Consider the following 22,499-nt stretch of genomic DNA (forward strand, 5'->3'; position numbering starts at 1 on the left):
GGATAGGCTCCGGCAGCCCCGTGACCCCCAAAGAGACAAAGCGAGTTTAGAAGATGAATGTTTCTTTTTATTTGACCTCCATCATTAGAAAAATACAACAAAAGCACTATTTGTTTCTTTAATGAATTCTGCAAGATAATAGGACTTCTGTGTTTTGGGGGGTTTTCACATTTACCAAGAACATATAGTTTTTTATTAGGTTCTGATGTAAATGTACATCACGTATTTGGGTTTTGGAGGGAAGAAAACACCAGAAAAGAGAGAAAAACAGCAGAAAACAGGCAACTGAAGGAATAAACTAAATAAATAAACCAAACAAGAGGAAGGATATCCAGAATAAACAAGCTGATAAGCAACAGGGAACTGATGAACGGGAGGAAACAAGCAAGGATCAGGTGAAAACAAAACAAACGAAAACATTTTAAAAGACTCTCGGGCCTGAAAGCTAATGAACAACAGGTGATTCATTGAAAGCAGGAGTTGAGCAAGAACCCTTTTATAACTAACCCAAAGAGAAAACAAGCCAACAAAAGAAAAAGGCGAAGATACAGATCAAATTGAGATAAGGTGGTGAAAAAAGGAAGTAAAAAAGTATCTTATCATCAATAACATCCAAACCATGACAAAAACCTTTACTTTGAAGGAGTATGCATTCATTTCATGTTCTGAATGCTGAGAGTCCAAATCCAGAAGCTAACTTCAGACTTTAAAAAATTCCCTATCTGTCTTCTGTTTGTGCAGAAAGGCTTTTAATCCAGGAAATTTATGAACCGTCAAGGACTGAGATGCATCTGGTACCTTTGGAAGTAAAAACAAACATTAAAAAACCTCATCTTGACAGAGATTGTCCCAGCTCCCACCTCCTGCTTTTTAACTTTATCTGAATGAAGGCGTCATATCTTTTCAGATGTGCAGTGCACGATCAAAGTAAAAAATGTTGTATAGGTCAATAATACCATTGGGATGGAAATTTGCTTGTTTCATCGTGTAATGAGTCTCCTTTAATATTTTTATAAAGCTTGGTATATTTATTACATTCTGAAAATTAGACTTTCTGTTTTTTTTCCTCATCTTAAATGTGTTTATTAATGTTTAAGATGAAGTGGGTGTAGTGTCACAAAAGCTGTAAATAAGGGGAGAAACAGCAAACATGGTGCAGATGATTCACATTGGTGTCTGTTAACCTCAGAGGCACGATCAGCTCTTTGTCACTTTGAATCAGACTGTGATAACAGAGCTCTGTCTAATTGGGAGCCACAATAAAGAAAAACATTCTGAACTGAACTCCTTTGTTGCCTTGAGAGGAAATAACAAAGAAACGTGACAGCAAAATGAACTGGCAATGACCTTGTTAAAAAAAAACTCATCAAAAATTGTTCATACAATTTGAAACTGTTTTGCTTTGCTCCTAAAAAGTGGGCTTTAAGTTTAAAGCAAGTTCTCCAACTACAAACATGTAAAACCCAAATGTTTGTTGTTTTAATTTAAAATACATTACTTGATTAGATAAGACCCCAAATCCAGCATAATGTGGGGAAGACGCGCTGTCACTTACCACCTACAGCATCTCTCTGAAATGTTAAGCTGCCCACTCAACATCAGCGACTTCATTTTCATTTCAGAGACGATCTCTAAACTCGTCTGGCTTATATTAAGGTCAAGGCATTGTAGCCAATCTCCCAGGACAGTATCTCACCAGAGACAGCATATGGAGTAATGTAAAAAAACAAAATCATAATTCATGCACTATCGCAATAGCCCTGATCATTTCAATTGTTTCTTCAAATGTCACCTTGTAGATCAACTTAATCAAGTTACCTGGCCTGCAGTGCACCTAGATGCATTCCAATTCCAGATTTATTCAGAACTGGTCCGTGTTGTCGGCTCAGTCATTGGGATCGTATGTTTTTGGCATTGTTTGAATGCATTTCTTGCTTATGTATTATACAACCACAGCTGAAGCTTTGTTTTTTGTTTTTCAATGAGATTATAAAAAGGGAAAAGACACGAGCTGCTGTTGGTAAGCAAAGCTTGAGGGATTAAAGACCCAGGGGGGGGGCATGTGATTTCTTTAGTTCACTGGGTTAAACCATCAGGCAACCAGTTCAGGTAAAGAAACAAAAATGATGTGAAGTGCTGTGCAACTAACTTCAACTGGTATTATTTATGGAGCAAAGATGTATATTTTCCTGTCTAATTACATTACATAACCTATTCTAGTAGATACTGCAATATTGTTATGGTAAACCTTCATTTTGGTCATGAAAATAAAGGTCTCTGTGAATGTCCTTATTTGAACAGGACCTGACTTCATTAAATTGAATCTTAAAGTTCCACTCAGATCATTATTGATCTATTTTAAAAGCGTTCCCAGAGGTCTTTTATTTATGATTGTGCTGTTTTTAGCCAAAATTGAAAAATAAAATAAAACATGTTTGTTTTCTGTCACAAGAACATGTCAAAAACACCAAAAACACTATTTTCATCGGAGCGAGTCTTTAAGTAAACCTGAAAGCTTAATACTTGTGGAAAACAACATTGTTGTATTTAAATGAGCAATACGTTTATTTTTGTCTGTAAAACACAAAGAAGAAGAAAAGTATTTCAATTGATAATGGTGAAATTGATTATACTGCATTTCAGAGGAAAGTTTTTGGAGTTTGAAGTTATTTTGGAGTCAAGATAAGGGACCATCCAGTTTCTCATAGCAGGTGTTGCTAGATTTGCTCATTTTGGCAGAAACAGATCAGAATCAAGAACATTTAATCTGTTTCCGCTTCTTGACGTTTTAGTTATTGTACCATGTCCATTTCATGTGTAGAACACACAAAATCTCAAGCAATTTTTTTTATTTTAGGAAATTTTAGTTCTCCATTTTGGTTTTCTCTGAACAGAATTCGGACACAGCTTGTTTTCACAGAGACCAGATAAGGGACTGTCCTCATTTGGTCATTTTTGTTTGTTTTCTGAGGAAATAAAGTGTTTTTGTGATATTTTGTTTTCTCCAAATAAAATGAAGTTTTTCCTAGGAACATTTTTTTAACTTAACTTGTTTGATGGAGCCCCATGCAGGATGGTCCATTTAAAGTACCATTTAAACTGGAATCCCTGTCCAAGACTCCACCCCCTTCTTTCCATGTTCAAAAAGACACTGAAGCTGTGATTGCTCTGGGCAATTTTCACTGGTGTGCTGGAGTGCCGGGCGTGCCGTGGCGCCAGAATGATCCCTGACAGCATGATTGCCCTGTCAGCTAAAGGCCTCCACCTGATTATGCATGTGTTCACTCCCATTTCATTCAGCGCCACGCTTGCAAACTGGCTCTGGGGGAATGCAGAGGTGAGTGAGTAGCTGCAACAGCACCATTAATCTTTCTGTCGTGCTGTGGTCGTCAGGGTGACTGGCTGTGCCCAGTGCATGTTAACAACAGGAGCATGCCAAAGACGACAATGAAAACAGTGGTAGGGGAATGAGTGGAATGATTAGTAGCAAGTAGATGGGCTTCATCCTGTTGCTCAAGATAAGAATCATGGAGAGAGTGATAATCATTAAAGTGCTGAATCGTTTAAAAAAATGTCTACCGTGAAAGTATTTTGGTTACCTACAGTTAGAAACAGGGAAATCAATAGGAGGGTTGTGTCATGGTGGCCTGGCAGACTCCTCCCCCTCCCAGCTCTGCTCCAGACTCACAGCTGTGTCCACTCATCTCATCCCCTCACCTGCTTCATAAGGAGACTCACCTCAAGCATTCTTCGCCAGTTAGTTAACACTGATGGTGCTTAACTCTGCTTTGAGCTACGTCTGGCCCCCTTGCCTTGTTCCTTGCTCATCTTGTTTTGCTGTGCTTCAGGTCTTGCCTTCCACGAGTGACACCCGAGTCTTTCTACCACCCGAGCTGAAGCTGAACTCCTCTACGCCTCCCAAGAAATCCAGCCATGCCACCACCAAAGAACTCCTGCCACGTCAAAGCTAAGATCCAGAGCTGCCTTCATCTTACATATCCTCCATCCTGCTGACGATCTGCTCCATCTAGTCCCACGACGCTCCACGCCTCAAGATCCGCTGGCTCCTACAAAATAAAACCAGTTACTTTCCCTTTCACTTACCTGCCTCCTCCTTCCGGGTTACAGCATCTGGGTTTGTCACGTGATCCGGTCATGACAGGTTGTCTTTTATTTTCAGAAATCTACACTAACCAGCCACTTTATTAGGTACACCTTGCTAGTACCGGGTCGGAACCCCTTTTACCTTCAAAACTGTCGTAATCGTCGGTGACATAGATTCAACAAGGTGTCTGAAATATTCCTCAGACAGTTCTGTCCATATTGACATGATAGTGTCACGCAGTTTCTAGCAGATTTGTCGGCTGCACATCCATGATGCCAATCTCAACCCAATGGAACATCCCAAAGATGCTCCATTGGGTTGAGATCTGGTGACTGTGGAGGCCATTTGAGTCCAGTGAACTCATCCACATGCTCAAGAAATCAAGTACACATTGATATATAGTCAAACTAATAAATCCAAACAATACATAGAGAATAGTTTGCAAATGTGACAGACATATTTTACACCTACACCCACACAAATGTATTTAGGGGAGTGTGCTTAGGTGAGTTTGTGTTTACTAGAATGTTCAGTGATGTAATGGAATGTGGAAAGGAAGGTACAAACCAGGATGGAGAAGAAGTTTGAGGAAAATCCATCTCCAGACAACCCAACAGCAGCCACAAACAGAGCTGAAGGGTCAACCACAGCAGCTGTCCCGCATAGCAGGATGCTATGGGAATGCAAGCCCCCAGTAAAATTCCAACACCCATCCAAGCCCCACTACCCTCTTGTGAGGGGCTTTCTTATGTCTGGAGGTTCTGAGCCCCCTCTCCCCTGCTGGTTAACTGATTCATTTCTGTATGTTCCCACTGAAATCCATTTCCCAGAAACTTTGGAAAGCACGTGTCTCTAAAAAGGCCATCCTGACTCAAATTAATCAAATTACGATTTTAGCATTCGCTCCAGTGTGAACAATTACTGAAAATCAATTATAACAGGAAATTGCACCAATGATAAAAAAAAGTCAGTGCTTAATGGCTTTGAAAATGTCTGAGGTGTGCAAGAAAACCCATTTCTGCAGCTCACGTGGTCAGCTGAAGCTGAGATGGCTTCCAGCCTTCGCTCATGCTTGCTGTCTACACACATTGGGGACCTTCTGATGCCTGCTGGAAAATATTATCCAGCACTGAAAGCTGAAAAAAACAAACAGCCAGCGGTTTGCATTCCCTTGATGTTGTCTCAGAATTAGCACTCATTGCTGGTTTTCACAGGCAAATGTAATCAGCTGAGTGACAGAATCCTGCATGAAAACAGGCTCGGCTTGTTTTTGACATTTCACCCTGTAGTGTTTGGATGTCAACCTTAACAGGGATAATTAATCAATTATAGATGTAAGAGGCTTGTTGTCCTCTCCTGGCTCAGATCAGAGGACTCATTTATGAGATTACGAGGCTTTTTTTTTTTTTTACCTGGCGTTCTGATGCTGCTTACAGACAAAATGGGGAGATTGCATCCGGGTGGGGGTGTTTAAAATTACCTTGTTAGACTGCCAGTCTGTAGTAATCATTTTCCACTGGCTGCACCTGATAAGCACCAGCAGTGTTCCCATGCAGACCCTGTCATATCTCACAAGTGTCATTTCCCTGCATCATTCATCCGCTGAATTCTTTCCCATGAGGCATTTCATCCGAGCAACTGCGGACAAAAACACAGGGATGAGAGGGTCTGACTGATGTTCGGTAGTAAAGGAAATTGCACCCCCCCCCCTCATCCAAGCCACTCTTGTATCTGAATGACTGTCATTGAGAGCCCATGGCAGGAAATATGCACACAGAGTGCACCACATTCCTTCACCTTTTTTGGACACATTTGGGTGCAACGCATCCCATAATTATAGTTCATTACTCAAACTAGCAAAGTGCAATAGAAAGCTACTGGCGCTGAATTTTCAACCAAATGAAGCCATAAGTCCATCCAAAGGTAACATTTCAACTCCTGCATGTTTTTATTCAGATTCATGAATATGATTCCGCTATGGACCAAGCAAAAAAAACTGTGGTTAGAAGAAAGAACAAAAATCTTTAGAAAAACAGAAACGTGCTCATAAAACACATTTCAACTTCCTTATTGATGCACCCAGTGATGGAGCTTACAATGCAGAGAAAATCAGGCCATTCATAGTTACAAAACCAGCAGCCTCTGTAATCTTCCTCTGGTCTGAGCAAGTAAGGTCAAGCTATTTCAAAGAAAACTATGGGAATTCATTCCACTGAAGGAACAGTCATTAGTTTGTATTGACGACCAAAGTTTCAGAAAGTCAATATATCATGGGAGTCCTGGAAGACAATGCTCATATGCTGCATGATAAGAATTGATTGCTATGTTTCATTTCATGCTGGTTACACAAATTCCACCAAAGCAATCAGTTTTAGAAGAATTTGAGAATAAAATCCTTTTTCAGGTGGATTCTGGTTATTAAGAAGAATCACCTAGTAATATCAATGAAGCTACCAAACAACAAAACAAAGTGTCCAAAATAACTATAGATGAACTTACAAATGTGATTTTTCTTTTGTTATTTTTAATTTTTCTTTGTAATTTTAACCATATGCTACAAACAAATGTCCATCCTTGACTTTAATTTGTCTGACAAAACAAGATGTGTGCTTTTTCTGAAATAAAATGTCTATGTCATGAAAAGTTTGATCAGTCTGACAGGCTGTGATCTCCCCGTTATCCCACCACATCACACCAGTTCTCCAAATCTTACACTGGCTTCCCATAAAACAAAGGTTTTTTTGTATCAAGATTCTCCTCATAACCTTCGAAGCACTCCATGACCTGGCTCCACCCTACATTTCTGATCTTCTTCACATTTCCATTCCCTCCCGAACTCTCCGCTCCATTTCCTCTCTCCAACTCCATCTCCCACCTGCCTGTCTTGCCACAATGGGGGGCAGAGCTTTCAGTCGCTCCGCCCCCCCAGCTATGGAATTCTCTTCCTCCAGATCTACGCAATACCGACTCGCTGTCACTGTTCAAATCCAAACTCAAGACTCATCTCTTCAAACAATCATACAGTTAATCCTTTCCGTTAACACAACTATCTATCTATCTATCTATCTGGGACAGTACACAATAAAATCCTCAGCACAATTAGCCCAATTAACTTTTTTCCCTCTCTTGTTTCCGGACAGATGTTAAAAAAAAAACTAAAAATAACAAATGAAAAGAATGTAAAAAAGCACGTAAAACACCCACAAGTGTTATGGATCAAATGCAAATGTTGTAAGACCTTAACATTGCAATCAAGACACATGTGACTTTTATAAATGTATATGATGTGAACAAATCCAATAGTTTATAGTAGAACTAAGGTACGTATTTGTTGCATGACAGCAGGTGAGGGTCCAACAGGTGCATCATAATTCCGCTTTTACAATAATCCCTGCTGCACTTGGCCTGATGAACCACAGCGCATCCAGCTGACTGAGCGACCTGTTAACCCATCACATTTCTACCAAAGAATATTCTGTCCTTTGTTGTCGATGCACAGCTCTTCTAATAAATAACATCCGCCTTCATTTGGAGAATGTCTTTATTGGGGACCAGTGTTTGAGCAAAACAATATTTCACTAACTCTCCCTTTCCGCTGTTTGATAGAGAAAGTATTATTAGCTTCATAATGATAAATACATCAGTAACAAGCTGCCACTGTGGGTGTGCAAAAGAACATATCGTGTTAGGTGTTGTTTCCATCATTTGTAATGTGCATTTATGGCTGAATCTTACATTTACTTTAAATGAATTCAATCTGGAAACAGGAACAAAGCATGCGAGAAAAGGAAATGAAAGCAATTGTTCCAAAACAGGGCAAGAAAAACAATAGCTGACTGTTCTTACGGGTTAATGGGAAAAGAAATGTCCTGAGGGACATTTATGCAAAGTGTTCGAGGCAGGACGGGGTGGGAAGGTGCTGTTTCAGCGTAGAAATCTTTTGGAGCTGAGTATTACATTTACCTTGAAGCCTTATGTGGCGTGGAACTATCCCGTGTTCATTAAAACCACTTACAGATTCATCATCGGCTAAAATGAAACAGTGTTGACGTTCGGTCAGTATTCTGAGGTCATAAACTCCAACACATTAGTGAAAATAATATATGACAACTTTGAGAGTTTTGGATGGAGGCACACCCCCTGTCAGGCTTGAAGGCTTAAGACTGTTTTAATGTGTGTAGAGTTGCTTTTTCAGGTGAGAAAACATGACTAATGATGGAGGCTTTCTGCAGCTTATTATGCATCTCAGCTCTGGACAGAACAGCAGAACTCCAGGCAGCTACAGGGACAGTTTACTACAAACTGCACGTGCTTGAAATTGCAGAGATTTTCCAGTGACTTTTTGAAAAAGGAACTGAAAAAAATGAAAAAAGTTGACTTCAATCTGTTTGTTTATCCAGCAAAACATATTTAGCTGTTTGTTGCTGTAGTTGATACAGTCTGACTATGACAAGCTTGCACTTTAGATTTCCGTATATTGAGTACTTTTTTTTAAAGGGTTGGAATAAACTCAGAAGTGTGTTCAAACAATTTATGTGATATTATAGAGTAACTACTGCACTTTCTGGGGTTTTCCTTTTCCATCTGTGAGCTTTAGCAAACAGCAGAAGTCTGCAAAGTTACTGAAGTCTACACCCACGGGGGAAATTCTCAAAGAGTTTCCTCCTTAATGACATTACCACGACATTAATTTGGCGTTCCCTCTGAGGGTGTAAAGTTGCTCCGTGATGTGAAATGTCCATTTTCAGTTTAGACAGGAGCATGGACCAAAATGATCAATTCTACTCCACATCCCTCTGAAAAAATGTGGATCCATCACTCACTGAGCATCTTGTCTTTAATAAAGTCTGTATTTTTTTTTAAAGTAAAAAGAAAATGTTGGAGTTGATTCTGATTATTGTTTAAAATTAATTTAAATCAAAGTAGACAGTTTGAATCCAAACCATAGTAGAGCTAATTTGGCATTTCATTCATAATGAAACAAGGCCGTGTTATCTTTAATTAACAACGATCAGGGGGGCTTACAGCAAGTCTCTGTCCTTTTTCGTGCACTGCAGCATCATTGCCGACTCTAGTACAAATCAGCAGGGAGAAACAGAATCCGGATGGAACAGTTTTGTATGTGTGTCTGCCTGACCCCCATTAAAAATCCTTACTGCGCTGCCCTTGAACAAAACCTTTGGCTCCAATTTTTCCAGTGAAGCTACTCAGTGACTTCCAGTACACCTGTGGTGTGATTGTGGACAGGTTGTCCTTAGAGTGAGAGTTCAGTTCCTTGATGGATCTCAACTTTAAAACACAAAGGTAAAAAGTTTGTGTTCAGCTATTCTTTAAAAGCTCTGTGGAAAACAGAAAAATAGTCCCTGAAAAAGAAAGTTGCTGCAAAAAAAAAGAAAACAAGTATGTCAATGTTCTACATGAAAACCGCCTGCTGCTTTTTGAAAAATGCTTTCAAAAACTACAAAAGGTCAATCCTTGTTCACTTAGAGTTACAAAATTCAGATAAAAATACATTCTTTCAGTTTAAAAACATACACTTTTATGGAAAGTGGATAAAAAGAGGTCCCCAAGTGTGTTGACTTTAAAAAACAACTGTTTTATAAATCTTGTTTTTGGTGTTTTCAACATTTTCTTCTGATGATGGAGAACATGTAGGCCTATTCAGAAAATTAAGATTAAAATTGCATTTCTGAGTATTTCTTTATCTGAATTGTTGTAAATCAGGAGCGGATGAAAAATCTAGTTTGAAAAAGATTGTAGTTGTGATGACAGGTGATTTTTGGCTAAAAACAGCATACTTATAATTAAAAGGACCACTTGGAACGCTTTTACAATGGATCAAAAGATGATTGGACTGAGACTATAAGAAAAAGAAAGGTAGAAAAAAAGCTGAATTTAATGATACAGTAAGTATTATCTTGTACTTCTGACATTTATTTGGACAAATGTGACATTTAAAGAACTTATTTTCCACTTTATTTTCCATTTCAAATTCAGAAAAATATATTTGCAACGCTACAAATGTCTTCAGCTGGTCTATATGGTTTGTACACATGCAGACTTGAAGACGTTTTTGATGGGACATGAAAGTGTTCCAACATTTTGCTTAGGTGGTGAAAACAAGTATCCTGCTGGAGGAGAAAACCTCTCTGACCACACTGTCACCGCAGCAGCAGAGAGCTGCCAGAGCGCACAGCGCTTAAAGCTGAGGCCCTCTGCCTGTTTCCAAAGAAACCAGACCCACAAACCAACTTGGAAGGCTCAGACAATTGACTCATGAGAACTGGCCCTATTGATTATCCCCAAAACAGTTCATCTGCAAATCATTTGTCTATGCCTGCTGGATAAGCAGCGATTAAGTGATTAGATTAAAATTAGCGAACGATGGTTTCTCTTCCAGCTGTTCAGCAAAAAATAGCTTCTACTGAGAGCTGCATGATGCAATGAGACAAATGCAAGTCATTCATGTGTGAAATCATTAATTAGACCGTGAGACTGGGCGGGTCATTAACCATTTCACATCAATTATGTTCAACCCTTTAATCCTCGGATGAAACATCTGCTGTGACATATTGCTGCTTCCACAGATTAAAATCAATACGTAGGTATTCTTCCGGAATATATATTTTTTACTTGACTGGAATGAAAAGGAATTGACCAAACACTGGATTAAAAAAAAGCTTTGTAATAGATTAGAAAAACATGTTTTCTTTATTGCAGCTGTTGTTTGATGAGAAAACCACAGTGCAATTCCTCTCCATCAGCAAGAGTCCTCTAAAAACAAACAATCTCAGAAAATGATGCGATTCTGAGACCCCAGGACAACATCCTCTTTTTAATGCCGAGTATCATCATTATCATTAAAATTCTGTAGGAGGAAGACTTTTTGCTTTCGTTTGGCAGCAGTCCTCATTAAACTGTTAAACATTTTGTGGGAATAAAAGGGTTTAGCATGTCTTATCAATTAGAAAATGATTGTAAACATGAGATTTGGTGGTATGATGGAGAAGGACCCAAGGGGCTGACAAGCAGAGACGGGAGGATTCAGTTCAATTAAACTTTCTTCAAACTTAATTGAAGGTAGGGCAGCAAAACAAATGTTTAAAGGAGCAAATTGCTCATTGACGCAAATTTCTAATCAGCCAATCATATGGCTATAGGCATGTAGGTCTGCTGCAGTTCATTTTTCTTCCATCAGAATGAGGAAGAAAAAAGGATTCAAGTGACTTTGAACGTAGCACGGCTGTTGGTGCCAGAGGGGCTGGTATTTCAGACACTGCTGATCTACTGGGGTTTTCATGCACAACCATATCTAGGGTTTACAGAAAATGATCTAAAAAAGAAAAAAGAACTAGTGAGTGGCAGTTTTGTGGGTGGAAATAAATGCCTTGTTGATGTCAGAGGTGAGATTGGCTTCACAGTTGTGCAGCCGACAAATCTGCAGCAACTGCGTGACGCTATCATGACAATATGGATCAAACTCTCAGAAATGTTTCCAGTACCTTATTGAATCTATGCTAACAAGGATTAAGGCAGTTCTGAAGGTAAACAGGGGGTCCAACCCGGTACTAGCAAGAAGTACCTAATAAAGTGGCCGGTTGGTGTATATAGTCTTGTTGGTACATCTTATTTTTGCTGTCACTGTTGTTGTTCACCTTTCAGCATATCCCTTCAGCCATTGATTTTCATAGGTGGTTTGGCATAGATTTTCACTCCGGATGCCCTTCCTGACACAATCTCGTACTTTATCCAGGCTGGGTAACCGGCGCAGGGTTGAGCCCCCTTTTGGCTACATTGTTAGACAGAAGCACAAAGGGTCTTGCCTGAAGGGAAGGGACCCTTGCGCGAAGGGACACTGGATGAAGCTCAAAAGCTGGTTTTCCATGTGCCAGTTCTGCATTTAACCAACTGAGCCATCCAGCTGCTTATCTTTGCTGTCACTATGAGACCAAAAGATAAATAAATATAAATGAAGCTGATCCTCAAACCTGCCGATCAAGACTCATTATCATCCTCACATAAGGTCTTTAGGACGTCATCTCTGCTGGCTTCAGTTCTTTTTATATGAGAATCCCCGTCCTGGCAGGATGTGAAGGCTTCAGCAGTCCAAAGTAGAGGGAGGAGGCACGTAAGCTTAGATCCACAAGAGACCTTAACAGAGAGGTCTGGCTCCCACTCCCACCCACAAGCTTTTCCATAAAGTAAAGTTTATTCTCTCAACTGTCTTTGGTCCAAGTCAAGGATCGATGCTTCTCCCGCACGGCGAGAAGCTGGCAGAGTCCTCCATTAAGGAAAATCTCCAAGCCACAAGTCAGTTTATTTTTCTTTTTAAGTATAATTTCACAGACATTTGGTTCCTGTTGCACCCTTTTTCCCCACTTAGAACATACAAAATGACGGTGTGAGGTGCTTTTGTAGCAATTTTGACTTTTAGGAGATAAGAACTTGCTGTGGATGGCACAGGAGAAGCTGATATTTGTAAAAGCTGGTTGATATCTGACAGAAAAAAGGCTCAGAGAGGTTCAACTGAAATAATGAGTTTTTTATCAGGTAAATGTTGCCTATCAACTTCTTAGAATATGGATTATTTAGTTCTGATCAAATTACGGTGCAATCTAACTGTTCCTATTACAAAATATTTTTACAAAATTCGATTTTTAGACTCACACACACAACAATGATTAAAATAAACAAAGCTGCCCACAAATGCAACTTTGTGCTTCTAAGAGACGTAGATTAATACTTTTTAACAGATTTCTTTTTCTTTTTCCCAAAAATAACTGAAAACCTTTGTAAATTTGACACATTTGAGTCAACATGGAGTGCCCAAGGGAATAAACTATCAAGGCTTGGATTCAAACCATCATCTAGCAGTTGGCTTCTTTACCCTCTTAACCAAAACTGCCTGTCAAAGCGTGTTATAACCTGTGAAACAGACACATTTTTCTCTGAAAAAAATCCCCCTTAAATTAAATCAAGGCAACATGTTTGTCCTCTCAGTGACTCTTACGCCAGCATGCACACTCACAGCTACAAATGTTAACAGCAGCATTGTGCTGTTGTTTGATGTTTTTTATCTAAAAGAAAATGAAAGGCAAAAATGACAGCTTCAAAATGCCAGAAGTAAATAATTGTAGGACTTGATGTTCAATGTACTTTAGTTATAACTTTATAAGAGTTCACCCGAGTAATATTTATCAAGCTAAAAAAAAACAGAAAGGCAAATCTTTGAAATGACATTTAAACTCCATTAATTCACTTTCAAATATGGCTTTAAATGTGAACCCGTTAAAAAAAGAAAAACGCACATAAAAGCTCAACGTCTTAACTGCAGTTGTGTGGTTGACTTTTCAATGAAAGCTTTTCATTAAAGCAGAGGAAATGACACGTGGTAATGATCATTCCAATGCCTGTCCTTTGCATTTTGCTGTTGCACGTTTCGCTGTAGAACGGAAATAGATAGCTGCCTTAAAGTAATTTAGGGAAACATATTCCTATACATGTCAAATCACTTAGAGACAGAGCTGAAAATTATTTACTCTGTGTCAAAATGCAAATAACATAGTTTAAAAAATTAGCATACAAATTTAAACATTTTCTTTCTAGATAAAATTAAAACAAGAGGACTTCATCCTGCTTTGGAACAGGACAAACAATGTATTTGAAAGATCACAAATAAAATTAAATCTGTGCTGACAACGCAATGTATGTGCATACATCTATACAGGGCTTATAGCAGGTAAACCAAAATGTAAATATGAAAACAGTGAATAGGTGCTCCTCCTATACAATGCATTATCTGCCATTACAGACCCGTGTCATCACGCTGCCCTTCCTGCATGCTCCATAACAGCTGCAGATAACTGCCTCAATTAATCGAATTTTTGCACAGGTTTAACAGGGTTATATAACCTCTCCATTATCTGTAAGCAGCTTAAAAGCCCCACTGTATCTCAAAAACACCTATTTTCTATTCAAAGGGCTTCTTTAGACAGATTCATGCCAAAACACATGAATCTTTGGGGGCACATCTGCCTTTCAGCAGGTTGAACTTTCTCCAGATATTAGCATTTTACATTAGCATCAAACACAGAGCTGTCAGAAGTCATGACTCGCTCATCGACTCTGATTTAGGAAGTGAAGAAACCAGTAGACGTGGAAAAAACATTAGAGTGACCGTTTAAGCTAGGTATGATGGATTGTGCAACATTCAAGAAGGAAATACTTGGAGAAATAATGCCTGGAAGAATATTTATTAACGTGAAGCCAGAAACCCACACGCACAAAACCGCAATTTAGATGTGATTTCTGCTGACCGTCCTCATGAGAGTGCAGTCGTTGAAATCAAACGCTCTTATTTTGTAGTGTGTATACTAGGAGTTCTGGGATTTATACATTAATGAGAGAAAAGTTCAATCAGAACTGTGCTGGTGTTGAGAGAAAAATTAGGCCACTTATTAACAAAGGCAACTAATTGTTTTTAGGTGTAACACTGTCCCCCAGAGGGCAAAGAAGGTCATGTTAGACAGAAGTGTCACTTCAAAAGGAAGTGTCCTGTAATATTACAGCATGACTCATTTAGTTTATTAATCATTTAAAAACTTTTTATTTTTATTAAATCAAACCTATAGAAGCTATATTGTGACCAATCTTGATGATCAAGGGCTGTTAAAGTAACTCTGATTAGTCAAGCAGAGCTTTTAGTTTGCTAAATGCTGCCTCAGCTCCTAAAAGAATACAAAGGGCTGTGTAAAGGACGAGGAGTTTGGCTGCTGGGACTAACCCAGGGCACTAATCTAATCTAATTATGATTCAGTGGTGATATCTTGGACCAAAAGATGCAAAAACCTCACATCCTTGTGCTATTAAGAGTCAGGTCGGCATCCTCAGCACCTTGTAAAATGCCTTCAGGCCAAGCTTTGCCCTTCCAGAGAAACATCCTCTGCAATAAAACAAAAGGAACACAAGAGACGAACCAAGTCGAGTCATTTTCAATGGAGCCAAAATGTAAAACGCTCACAGCAACTGTCAAAGATCTTCACAATCATCTATCTAAGATGTGCCATGGGGTTTCCTTCTTGTTAAGAGACAACATCTTCATCCATCTTGTCTTCAAACTCTCTACATTTTTGAAACGATGCATTCATTCTAGTTGCCAGAAGATCAGTAAAGTACATGGCAGCTGCTGCTACTCTTTTCCATTGACCTGAGTGTTGGTTTTCAATGAAAACACAGAAGAATGAACAAACACAAACTCACACTAAACCACATTGGAAGGCTTTCAAAATAGAAGCCTTGGATTAAATTCATAGAAGTTGTCCGAAAGTTTGAGATTAGACAGAAAAATCCCATGTAAATTCTTTGGGCTTCCTTCTAGCTTAAGTTTAAATAGTCTAGGGAAATAAGTCTGTGGATGACAAATTTGACGACTCTGACGAAGACGGAAGACGTCAGACAAAACAAGGTCCAAAAACCCGTGTCTGATTACAGAAGAAACAACAAGTCAGCAAATTTGTGAATGGCTGGACTGTTAACTTAAATGATTTGAGACACTTTGAGACTGAAAAAGTGGGATTAAAGACTACTTTTTAACAAAAATCAATATTTTTTAATATTGCACTTCAAAAAAGAAGAGACCGCATCCATCAAAAAAAGAGGAAATAATGAATATGATTCAGCTTTTAATGTGACTTTATACAAAAAAGTCTCATCCATGTGAGAGTGCAACAGATGGCAGGTGACAACATGTCATGTACAAAAAACCCTTCATCTCATGAGTTTAATTAGAATTTATTAATAATGATTTGAACATCAAGTGTTTGACTCAGAATTGTGGCACAGCCTCCCTGAGCAGATAAAAAGAGGTTGTATCAGAAAATACCATAGGAGATATACAAAAGTGACTACACGGTGACTTTAATGAAAAAGAAAAGAACACAAAAAAGCCAAAAATGAGTAACTGCTTGTTTCTATGTTTCCATTTTCAAAAGAAAAACGTATATCTTGCGGGAAAGTGTGCTTTTTTTGAATTCAGTAAAATTATGTGCAAACAAACCAAAAAAATTAAGTCAAGGATTAACTGTAAATCGGATGTGAAAGCTGAGAGAAGAGTTTGTTGATACATGCAGCAGTCTCTGCAGGACTGAAGAAAGGCAGTGTCTGCACCTTACTCTTATAACTTCTTCACAAACTTAAAAAAAAAACCTTTACTGCCCAACAAAAACCTGTGCACTTCTATCTAAAGCCAGTGAACCTGCTGCAAAAGCATGTGCTTATTTTGTCATTTAATTCCAGTTAAAGCACAGAGCACACTTTAAAGGAATACACAGGTCAGGAGGAGATTTTTTTAACACGACTTCTGCAGATAAACAGGATAATCCTTTTGATACTGCATGTGCCATTCGTTTTATGGATTCATGAATTTTTATTCCATTTAATATTTGAAAAAAATAATTACCTCTATGGCAATCAAGTCTTCCCTCCAAACATATAACAGTCCATCAAGCACACAAAGCAGAACTGGAGAACAAAGACGGTCACAAAATGTGCTTCTTTGTATGAAAAGAACCAAATTGTGGACAATTATGAGACACGATGAATTCCCCTTTTCACGTGTTCCTACTTTCCCTGAAGTTCTGCAGACAGTTTGACGTCATTCTGTATTTTGAGACAATTGACACATTCCAGGAGCAATAGTTATCAAAGTGATTATCTCATTTCAAATTGTTCAAATCTGGAGGTACGGCGTACATAAAAAAATTACAGTTGCCCCCTTTTGTGAGGAAATAATTACTCTGTTTTTTATGAATTTGTTGCAGAAGGTCATCACTCACTGGACCAGAGAGTCCCACCTGCAAAACTTTGCTCAAAAACCTTGTTCAGCGATCCTTTTTTTCAAATAAGATTTTGTTTCAAACATGTTAATAATTAATATATATGACACATACTTATTGATAACTATAGTAGTAAAAACAACAGCAACAATAATGATACTGGTGCAAAATATTGAGTATTTCATACATGCAAAATATATGTTTTAAACTTTTGAATATTTTTACATTGTTTTTGTTCAAACCCCAGACTATTTCTAATTTTGGTATTGGTAATTACAGTTTTTCTCCATTGGTTTGGCTCATTTCTTGAAACAGAAATTACATTCTCAAAACTCTAAGATCATTTACCAAAACAGTCTTAAGGTTTAGCACAACACAATTGCTCACTTGCAAAATCTAACATATCTCCCAAAACTGTTCACTCATGCTTCAAAACTAGATTCCTTTCCCATGTAAAGAGTCAGTGCCATCAAAATGGCAAAGATCCTTCTCAATTGCTTTGGCTCATTTCTTGCTCAGACCGGACGTTCTCAACACTCTTGGTGCTTTTGTCAAAATAAATGTGGATGGTTCAGCACAACGCCATGGTTCACCTGCAAAAGCTCATATCTCTCCCAAAACAATTCACTCATGTGTCAAAACTAAATTTCCTTCTCATTGAAACAGTCAGTGCCCCCAAAACACTTTGTCCCTTTGGCATTGTGTAGGCACTGCAAGTCAAATGTTTAAATGTTTTGTCACTACAGCAGAGGACCATTGAAATATCCCTCATGTCCACCTTTCAGTCTTAGCTTAGTCCTTCAACAATGGTTTCTCTACTGTTTTTGTATAGCTAACAGAATACAATTTTGTATAAAACTCAGAAAAAGAAAAAGGATTTTAGGGTAAGAGCTGCCTCTTAGGTTTAACAACACACATTGCACTCATATTGCCAAGGAAATTCTGACCATTATTGTTACGGTGTCAGTCACTTTGTGTTTTGTTCCTTGATTTCCTGTTTTATTTTGTAGTATTTCCTGTTTTGTTGTTGTTTCGAGTTTAACCTTGCCCCATCAGTCCTGAGTGTTTCCACCTGTGTCTTGTTGCCTTGTATGTATTTAAGTGCTGTCTTTCCCTTCCTCCTGTGCTGGTCCATATTGTATTCTTCCCCGGTTTTTTCGAGCTGAGTGCTTTTGTAGTGTTTCAAGATTCTAGCCTGCCTGCGTGCATGCATGCAGTGGTTTTGTTTTTGTCTTTAGTTTATGTTATTAAACCCTATTCCCTGCATCCTCCTGCCTCCTCTCCTCTCTGCGCCTGGGTACTTCCCATTACCCCCGTGACAATTATCATTCACACACATAAAGTAACTTTCATACATCAGAGTAAAAATAAAACGTATACAGCATAATATACTTTATAATATAAACACAAACAAAAAACAATAACGAAGAAATGCAGCCTACAGTGCTGTAAATAATGCTTGAGTTTTACAAGTAACAGTTCTTCACTGGTTGCTGTCCTCACCCTCCCTCTCCTGGCCATCGTCCTCACCCTGCTGGCCATCCACAAGCTGCTGTCTGTCTCGCTACAGATTTTCGTCTACATCACAGCGTATATTCTCCCTTGCGATGCAACGAGGGAAGAAACGGAGTGCATGTCGCATCCATCCCCTACACTGACCTCCTGTAATATCCTCACACATAGCATCCATTGCATGGAGCAGGGACCTATGATCTTGAGCCCGATGCTCATACACTCTCCACCTCCAAGCGGAGAAAAACTCAATAGGATTGAGGAAAGGAGAGTAAGGTAGGAACACTATGACCCTCCTTGGATGAGTAGTGAACCAGGCCCTGATGAGCAGGCCATGGTGGAAATTAACATTGTCCCATACAGTAACATATAGTGGTAGGTGAGGCCCTACGAGATCTCTCTCATTTTCAGGGATCAAATCAAAATGAAGGCGGTCCAAGAAGATGAGGAGCTTCTGTTTATTGTTTGGTCCAAGACTGGGGATGTGAGTGGCCAAACCATTCTCAGATGTGGCAGCACACATAGTTATATTGCCCCCTCGCAGGCCTGAGACATCCTCCTTCGTTAGTCAAGTTCTAGTTTCACCTGACTGTCAATTGCTGTAATAAATGTATCAAATGTTCCAAGGGATTCATATATCGTGTTCATGGTATTATGTTCTTGACTAATTTTGACAATTGAACAGACTATTGTGCATGTGATGACTTACACAATGAAATGATGCCGACTCATTTTGGATTGAACAACCATTAGACTGAGAATTAACAATCAGTTTAGATCAACAAGATCTCTTCACTTGGAAATTGTGCTAAATGAAGGCTACCTGCCCTTGATCAATTGCAAAGATGTACTGAGACATTGAGACATGTACTAAGACATTTGCAATTTGATGAAACTAATGAGAAATGCCATTCTGTTGTGAACAATTGCCAAGTGGTTTGGACGTTTGTCTATGTTGTTTTGAGAATGTAATTTCTGTTTCAAGAAATGAGCCAAAACAATGGAGAAAAACTGTAAAATTTTCCCTTTCCTCTTAAGTAATGGGATTTTTCTCCCACTATTATAAATTTGTGGATGTTATTTGACAATAAAAAAATATGATATTGGTACAGTTTGATATATCACAGGATCCTGTACTTTTAATAGTTAGGACTGTATAAAGTTAATTATTGTGCTCCAGTATGCTTTGTATCACATTTGTGTGGTAAAGCTGAACTGTGCGAAGGTTGTTATAGAAAAAAAAGATGCTGAAATAAATCAAATCAAACTTTATTGGTACAGCGCTTTTCTTACTATTGCTAAAACATTTTCCAGTTATAAAAACCAAAAGACCAGTATACACAAAAATTTAATGAAATAAAATTCAAAAATTAAAAATCCAAATATAAAAAAAATTATTATGTTTTTTATCAAATTAAAAGACAGAAAAAATATTTTTTTCCATCAACATTACTGCTGTATTTGAGTTTCACAAATAAAAAAGCAATTTTAAGCAAATACTGCACCGAAATAACAAAAATATCTGTTTTTAACTAAAAGAACAGCAAACACTACACAGATACATTATTTTCCCCACCTGATGGCAGAGAGAAGAAGTGAGGCCTTTGTAAAGAACCCGACAACCTTCACTTCTCACTATGTTCACAGCTACCCTGATCATCCTCACCTTCACCCCCCATTGTGTTTGTTAGTACACCTGGAAATGAGCCACGAAGAGTATCAGTCACACCTGCAGTGAAAGCATCAACACTTGTGCTCAACAAAAACAAGCCAGCTTCAGCCGCAAAAGGGTCTCATGATGCATTATTATTATTAGATCAATGTGTTCACCAACAAATATGAAATATCACAGAATTTAGAAGTAAAAGTTTTTTTTTCTGAAATGTCCCCTCAAAGTGGCCCACCTGGACCAGTAAGAGGTCCGGTGTTACAATACCAATTCAATAAAATGTGTTAATTAGGCTGCAATGCTGGACGGGAGCCCTCCATGTTAACAGGATCCAAATGGAGAAACAAATTCAGAAAATGTCCCTCCTCCTCCTCATGGTCACCAACAAAAGCAATTCAAGAGTGATTTTCCTTTTTTTTAATTTATTTTTTTTATTAGGAGCTGGACATATTTGAAGACTGCACAGTAGGATTCTGTTAATAGCTTTAATCAATGATTCTGTGCCAAGAAACGGTGTGCAGCTGGTCTGTGGGAAGAAGGGCAAAAATAGCCTTATGGCTGCAGCAGTTTGGTAAAAGAGATTTTAATGTTCTCCGCCCATAAAACATTAATTTTTTAATGCACTTAAAAAAAAACTATATATTTCTCTAAAGAATTAGCTGAGTCTGCTCAACAGCAGCCTGTCTGTTCTTTGTGCTTTTGTTTCAGCAGCAAGGAGTGCAGCTGTGTAATGAATGGGAAGCCTGGCAGGTCGGCATGTCTGCTGACTAAAGTGCAGGAAGCTTATTTCAGGTGACTGAAACAGAAAGTGGAGACCTGATCAAAGTTGGATCAACGAACGACCAGAAAAAACTCAGCAGGATCAACAGAAGAAGGATTGTGTGGCAGATTGTTTGGTCAGTTTAGTTTGTTGCACCAGATATATATAAAAAAAAGCACAATAACAGTTTTTTTTGGCTTCAAAACAACATTAAAAAAAAATCCTGTCTGAGTCAACACAATTTAGCATCACCAAAACTCATAGCCTCATTCTTATGGCGCTGATTCCACCGGTAATAAATTCTGCTGTTGCTTTTCTTTGGTTAGTTGGTATTTTAAAAACACTTGCATGAAGGAATATTCAGATTTGGTGTCTGGAAATATTTGAACCTCAGAAACCTACTAATACTAATACTAATACTAAAAGTCCTGGGCTTCTCTGAATATTAAAAACAGTAGGATGACTTAAAACATAGCAAAGAATTCACATTTTATTCATGTATTTGTTTGTATGATCATTGAAATGACTTGCATCATAAAGCTTAAATATTCATTGCAGTTGAAATGTCCCTGAATACTAAAAAAAAGGTTTTGATTTAAAAAAACTTAGTAAAAAAAGAAATAAAACTGCTTTGGATAAAAATGACAGAGACTACACAAATGAAAACTATTATATTTATGAAGACGATGCACATGGTGTGTTGTCGTCATCATCAGCTCATCCTTCTTAGTTTGCTGTGACTCTCGCCCGTCCAAATTCCACTGAAAGGAAACTGACCGAGTGTGAAGATGTGTTTTTGTTCACACACTAGCTTCCTCAGTCTGCTCACAGGGACAGAGCTGTTACAATCGTTTTTCTATCAAACCAGGTGAAGCCAAGGCGTTCAACAGATGGAGCATGTGGGCAACTTATTGATTCACACAAATAAAGCCCACAGTTCCCATTTTCTAAACCATCTTCATAGTGCAAATGTATCTCCATGGGTGCGAAGATATCCATGACTTTAAAACTATTTTTCCCTCCAACACTTCAGGATAATATACTGTTTGTAGTGTGTTTTCTGTGTAATTTTCCTATCTAGTAACTCTAAATTTTCTAAGGTTTATTTTAAGTTTTATATCTTACAACTCCCCATCTAAAAATGAAAGTTGTCACATAACATTAACAAAATACAGCAATATATAAGTTCAGAAGACTCCCTTAATACATATATAGTCCTTTTTGTCCTAAAAAAGCAGAAAGATTGGCCATTTCCTTAAATATTTCTTCATTAAATAATTTTTCACAGATACAATAGATTTGACTAAATAGCTGTTTGTTCAGTTTACTGCAGCCCTATATAGATGATTGATTTTTTTAAGCAGAATATACATCACTAGTTTCTTTACAAACTGATCTTTATTTTGAAATTAAGGCTACAAGCGCCACCTGATGGGAGCCTGTTGAATTACATTTGATTCTTCAAATTACCTTTACAATCTCTGCAGTTTATTTTATTTTACACCAAAGGTTATTACCGGTGTGATTTACCTTATCCCATCGAACTTTTGACAGGCTTTCGAGCATATTGTGGGATTAAACTGAACAGTAGTTTACTCAACTACTCTCGCTGCTTATATT

This window comes from Oryzias latipes, chromosome 8 (assembly GCF_002234675.1).
Source record: "Oryzias latipes chromosome 8, ASM223467v1".
Lineage (NCBI taxonomy): Eukaryota > Metazoa > Chordata > Actinopteri > Beloniformes > Adrianichthyidae > Oryzias > Oryzias latipes.